The 6484-nt window shown below is 44.3% G+C and overlaps 1 protein-coding gene across 4 annotated transcripts in view; it reads left to right on the top strand.

Annotated features, from left to right (window-relative positions):
* The window catches only part of LOC100619200 (zinc finger protein 883-like), a 108516-nt gene that overhangs the window by 50527 nt on the left and 51505 nt on the right, over positions 1-6484 (top strand). The window lies entirely within an intron of this gene.

Genomic DNA, 6484 nt, shown 5'->3' with positions numbered 1-6484 from the left:
GGGACCCCCTTTCCCGCTGGACCCCCTTTCCCGCCACTACTTCCTAAATACCGAGGCTTGAGGCGCGCGGGGTGGGGTGGGGGGGCAGAACATCTTTGGAACTGCAGGAGGAGGTGAGACACCGGGAGATTGTCACTTCCTGCTTCCCAGAGGCCTCATCCTGCCCAGTGAGGTTGACACTACCCATTTCCCCTCCTTCCGCTCCTCCCTTTAGAGACTCCAGATGAGCCTCGCCTCCTCCCCGCCCCCCTCCACCAAGCCTCGCCTTCATTCTTCCACACCCACGATGGGCCCGCCCCGGCTCCGCCCCTCCCCTGTGGCCCCATGGCCCCGCCCTGCTTGTCAGTGCAAGCCTGTGGAAGAGCCCAGGGAGTTGTCAGGTCGGTTCCTCCCTAGAAGTCCTTCACAGGAAAGGGCTGAGGACGGCGAGAGCCAGGAGTGAGGAGGGGACCAGCTTGAGTGGAGGACAGGGAAGGTGGGCTGTGAGCCTGTCAGCCAGGGGCGAGAGCGGAGGGATCCGCGTCCTCTTTTGGCTCTCCCCGCCTCCCTACCACGGGGCAGGCTGGGATGCCTGACCTGCAGAGGAAGGCTGGAGGACCCCCAGCGCTCCCCCGGGTTCGGGGGCTGCTCTGACCACGCTTCTCTGAGCTGAAGGGCTCCAACCTCGGAGGAGGCTTTCATTCAAGGCTGCAGCAGCACTGCGGGAGGGAACCGATCCTCTTGCTGACAGTCATCATGTCCAACGACTTCTGGCTCCATCTTGCTGATGGTGACAGTGTCGTCTGTCCCAGACCCAGGGCCACCGGAGCGGGGAACCCCAGACCGCAGCCTGGAAGCGTCCTCGATCTGGGGCTTGGGAGGTTGCTCCGGTGGCTGCTGTTACCAGGCTCAACACTTCCTGATGTCCTGATGGGCTCTGCAGCTCTTGGTGGCTGTTTCTCCAGAGGTGACAGACAGGCGGGCTGGAGACTGAGTCAGCAGAATAGCTCCAGAGGACCTGTAGAGGGAAAAGAAGAACCCGAGAGAAATAGCTGGGATGAAGAAGCAGGTCCTTCAGTGTGTGCTCTGACGTTGGAACCAGAAAAGCAAGTGTGCTGAGGAGGAGGCCAACCCTGACTGCCAGAAGATGGCTGCTGACATGGGCTTTGTTGGCTTTGGGGATCCTGTGCTGAAATGCAAGGAGGCCTGATGATAGTCAGTGCTCTGTGACGCTCTTGTACTCAGTTCTGTTTATGTCTATTGCTTCAGTCTTCCCACCTTTTGCTTCTACACTGTGGGCTGCCTCAGGGACTGAACCATCCCACCTGCACGTCACCCTTCCATTGGGAGAGGCAGTGGTCAAGGCAGGCCCTTCCAGTTTCTGGTTGCTTCTTGGACCCAAGTTCCCTGAAGCCATGCCCCCATGAGCCCTGGAGCGTGCCCACAGGAACCCGCCTCTCCCTTTCTCTCCTTGACCATCAGGGACACCTGTACCCCGTTTTCAGCCTAGAAGCAGTTATTATCTTTTATCCCTTAGATAGTAAAAGGGTGGAAATGGAATAGGGACTCAGGGGGTCCTGGAGACCCCAAGTCACTGGAAAGAGTACATGAGTAACTCCTCAGGAATGCAGTGTGGCCAGGAGGAAACCAACCCCATGTCAACTGTGGACTCTAGAAACCACCAAACTTGTAGCCTAGAAAGATTTAATGACCCTCAGTTGACTTAGCTTAAAGGTGAAAGCTCCAAGTTTGACCTTGTCACAGGAGAGTTCCTTCCTGAGGGAAAGTCCTACCTCAGTCTCACACTGACAATAGATCTTAAAGTAGTTTAGGTAGGGATGGCTAATCCCATTTGGTGTTGAGAATCTCTTCCCAAGGGTTTCTACCCTTGGCTACATCTTTCCCTTTTGTGTCTGTTATAAAGCTCAACCCCTCCTTGTTATTTCTGTCTGGAACTTCTCATTTCCTTTGTTACCATTGTAGAGCCAATCAACTATCCCTCTCATCCCCTTGTTGCCCTAGAAAGGTATTTAAGCTTCCCAAGTTTAGTGGCTCCTTTGAATTGTCCAATTGAGCCCTGTTGGCCGTCCCAGGGGCCAGTGACCAGAGCAACTAGAGTTCAATCCTTGGACTCTGACTTGGTGTGTGGCACAAAGCTCTTTGTGGAGGCCTAATTTAGGGCTTATCCCTTTCCTTTATTAAAGAGGGTTTTTTCTGACTATTTAATAGTTCTGTGCTTTTTTCCCAGTTAATACCTGATAACCACTAATAAACAAATAATGATGGCGTGTGTGTTCCATGCTCTTGAGATCTGCTGCCTATCCCACTGACAACCTTCCCAATTCAAGCCCCTTCCCCCAGACTCCTGTCCTTATGGCATGGGCATTGTATCCCAAGAAACTCGGGCAAACTATTTTTAAAGTTTTATTTAATTGATTAATTTAGAGTATTTTTCCAGGATTACAAAAAATCATGTTCTTTCCCTCCTTTCCCCCGGCCCCTTCCATATCCAAAGCACAATTCCACTGGGGTTTACATGTGTCATTGGTCAAGAACTATTTCCATATGCAAATTATTATCAGGGAAAGTCCTTTGCCCCCTTAAACCCTCTGACTCCCAACCCAAAACCTCTGACCCTGAGAGGATTATCCTTTGATTATCCCATGAATTTGAGATGGACAGAGTCACACCTCATCCATTTGTCCTCTAAATCACCAGAACCACCCCATGCCTTCAGGCAAACCTCCTCCCCAACCCCTTGCCCCAGAGTCAAGTTCTCACTGCTGTAAAAGAATATAAAAACCCCAGAATCCAGGCATTCTGGGAGCCACCCTCCAGGTTGTTCCATTTATGCTGTCTTGCTGTCCTCCTTAGGAGCAGCTCTTATACCCATGCTATTCCACCTAGGAGTGTAACAGTTAAAATTTAGGGGAAACTGAGGCAGGTAGAAATTAGTTTCTCTCTGCAAGGAGTATTATATTTTATGAGGTTTATTAAAGTTAAGGATTAAAAGAAAATACAGGATAAGAAAAAAACACGTGTCTAGGCCAGAGGCCTAGACCTCACCTACATTATGGAAAGAGCCGTGTCTGCTCCAAAACGGAAGTCCAAAAAGAGCCCTCAAAAGCCTTTGTAATCAGCTTAAGTACTTTCTCGATCTCGCCCACCTCAGAATTCCGTGAGATTACAAAGCATTTTGGGGAAGTGGAGCAAGGACTTGTGGGGATTGAAGTCCAGAGTTCAAATCTCAATTTTACATTTCTCCATTTGATCCTCTGGGAAGAAGTCCTTCCCCAAAGGATCATAAAAACATAGAATCAATTTAAGGATTACAATAATTTGAGGATAAAAAAAAAAAAACAAACCAATAATTGCTGAACGCATTGACAAAAAGCCAGTTAGGGGGTTTGGCATGGAAGTATATATACACATAAATGTTCAATCAACTACACCCAAAGTTCAATTTTGTGCGACTTGTGGTCTGGAGGCATCTTCATTATGTCTTCTCCAACAGTTCAGTTTCTGGGTTCAGAGAGGTAGCATCTTCTTTACCTAAAATTCTTCTCAAAAGGAATTTAAACTTTGCAATTTAAATAATGATATTTTTTTTACATTCCCCCTGTTAAGAGGGTGATTAAAAAAAAACAGGATCACTTAGGGATGCATGGCTGAGGTATGAGGTATATGAATCAATTGGCAAGAGAAATGAAAAAGATATCAGAAAAATCAAAAAGAAAAGAAAAAATTTCTAGATGAAAATATAGACTATCAAAGTCTTATGTGTAAACATTCCAAGTAAAAGAAAAATAAGTCTATAACAGGTCCTTGAATCAGGGCCCAATCAAAATGATCGAAGCAATGGTGCATTTACCCAGTCAGTAGCCAGGACTACAGAAAGTTGCCACACTATGAGAGGCAGAAAAGGGGACCAGATTATAGGAGCCAAGGTTTCGGGGATACTGGTCTGTGAGTATTTTCAGAGTGAGTGTGGACACAAGGAAAGCCTATGTCTTAACAACATATTAAACACAGTAACCTCGAGTCTTCACACTAGGTTCAAGACCTTTGTATTGGCCTAGAAGTGCATCAATCCATCCTGGATTGGCTTTTCTTTGGCTCTATGCAATGGCTATGTTGTGTATATCTTGTCCTGGAATCAGACAGAATCATTAAGCAAAGTCTCATAATTTATTAAATAATTAGTGGCATCATTTTTATAGTCACAAGCTTTTTAGGGCATGCTCTGACAAATGTATCTTAAACTTGTAGTATTGAAAAATCAAAAGGTTAAAGAAAATCTTAATACTGGTGACATGTGCTTCAGATATAAAAGGAGAGAAAAAATTAAAAAAAAAACCTGAAAAAGTATATTGCACATGCAAGAAAAATATAATAATAAAAGAGCTTTAAAAAATTCAAAAATATAGCTTATAATCATTGACACTGTGTCAGCTAAGAAAATATAAAATGCAAGGCTTTCTCACCAAAAATGAGATCCATTTCCTCTTAATATCTGGCCATGCTCACTGTGAGTAGAAGGCAAATGAATTGAACAAGGTTAACAATTTTTCATTTTTAAAAATACAGTAGTACAAATATGTAGTTACCAAAATCCCCAAAATTCTCAATAGCCCAATTAATTACAATAGCAAACAAACACACTTTCATATTTCACATAAGTTGCTGTATGACATTTTTAAAACCTATGAATTGATGGACATTTGTCACAATTTTTACAAACATAGCAATCCTTCGACCTTGGTATTTAAACATATTTTCTAAAACAAAGTAAAACTCATCTAGGTTTAAGAACATAATCAAGAAACCTATATATCATTCTGGTGCAAGTAAAGTAGTGAGCTGAAGAGTATAAATAAAAGGATGCTCCTTTTTTTGGAGGCTTTTAGGGATACAAATGCCCTGAGATTAACTGCCCAACTTCCATTCACATATTTAGAAATGCGGGAAGGTTGGGGGTTATAAAATGTATTTCACTTCAGCTAATGGGCCTTAGGGCAGGCAAAAATAACCAGATTGTTTAAAAAAATGCCAAAAATAATATTTAAAAAACCCTTAAAATCAAATCATTTGAGGTATTTAGCACATTAAAATTTCCAAAGGTTGTTAATACAATTATAACCAGTTCTGAAGTCCATCTATCCTCAGCAAAATAGAAAAAGGCTGTTTTTTCATATATGGGCTTATTCACAATAATATTTGTTCAATAGTTATAGGGGAAAAACAACAGAATTTTTAAAACTAAGTACATTCAAAATAAATTCAATCAACCTTCAGTTCAAGCAGAATAATATTGAATCCAGTAATATATGAACTTAAAATCACAAAGTTATATCTTAAAACAATCAGGAAATATGCAATATAGATACAGAGATTTTTTATAAACCATTGGAGTCTGAAATGCCTTAGAATATAGCCTTTAGTCTCTTCAAAGTTCCTTGGGTGGGTTTTTTTTTAATTATTAATTATCCATTTAAATGCTTATTGTTCGAAGGCAGAGTGGTAAGGGCTAAGCAATGGGGTCTGAGTGATCTGCTCGGGGCCCCACAGCTGGAGTATCTGAGGCCAGATTTTAACCCAGGACCGCGTGTCTTTATGTCTGGCTCTCAGTCCGTTGAGCCACCCAGCTGCCCCTCCAAAGTTGAATCTTTGGGCTGAGTCTGCTCCCTGACAGGCAGGTGAAGTCAATGAAATTACCAGAAGAGTCAAAAGATATCCTTTTAAACAGCCCATTGCTATTAAGGTTCCTGCTTGAAAAATCTGTTTCTTCTCCTCTCCCTTTTTCTCTCTCTCCCCTGCTACCATCCACCCATGTGGCCAATAGTTACCAGCTGGTAGAAATGAGTCCTGAGCGATCTGTTCCAAGGATCTGGGTGATGAGCCGGCTGGGGTCACGCTCGTGGGTCTGGGGCTGGAGTGATGAGCTGTCTGGGTCGGAGGCCAGATGGGTGAGAGACAGACCGCCAGGGTGGGTAGGGCCAGGAGCCGGAGCGCAGACAGGCAGGGCCAGGAGCTCGGGTTTCAGGTGAGAGGCCAGGAGCAGAAGCAGGAGCCGGAGAGGGCCGCAGGCAGGAGCTGATCAAGATGGTTTTCTAAAGAGCATCTTGGAGAAACGTGGCTTTAAAAAAATCATTATCTCGGCTAATAATTTTGAGAAGTTCTCATCCCTTCATGGTCTCCATCTGTAACAGTTAAAATTTAGGGGAGACTGAGGCAGGTAGAAATTAGTTTCTCTCTGCAAGGAGTATTATATTTTATGAGGTTTATTAAAGTTAAGGATTAAAAGAAAATACAGGATAAGAAAAAACACGTGTCTAGGCCAGAGGCCTAGACCTCACCTACATTATGGAAAGAGCCGTGTCTGCTCCAAAACGGAAGTCCAAAAAGAGCCCTCAAAAGCCTTTGTAATCAGCTTAAGTACTTTCTCGATCTCGCCCACCTCAGAATTCCGTGAGATTACAAAGCATTTTGGGGAAGTGGAGCAAGG

This window comes from Monodelphis domestica, chromosome 1 (assembly GCF_027887165.1).
Source record: "Monodelphis domestica isolate mMonDom1 chromosome 1, mMonDom1.pri, whole genome shotgun sequence".
NCBI lineage: Eukaryota > Metazoa > Chordata > Mammalia > Didelphimorphia > Didelphidae > Monodelphis > Monodelphis domestica.
This window is presented reverse-complemented; position numbering and strand designations above follow the sequence as displayed.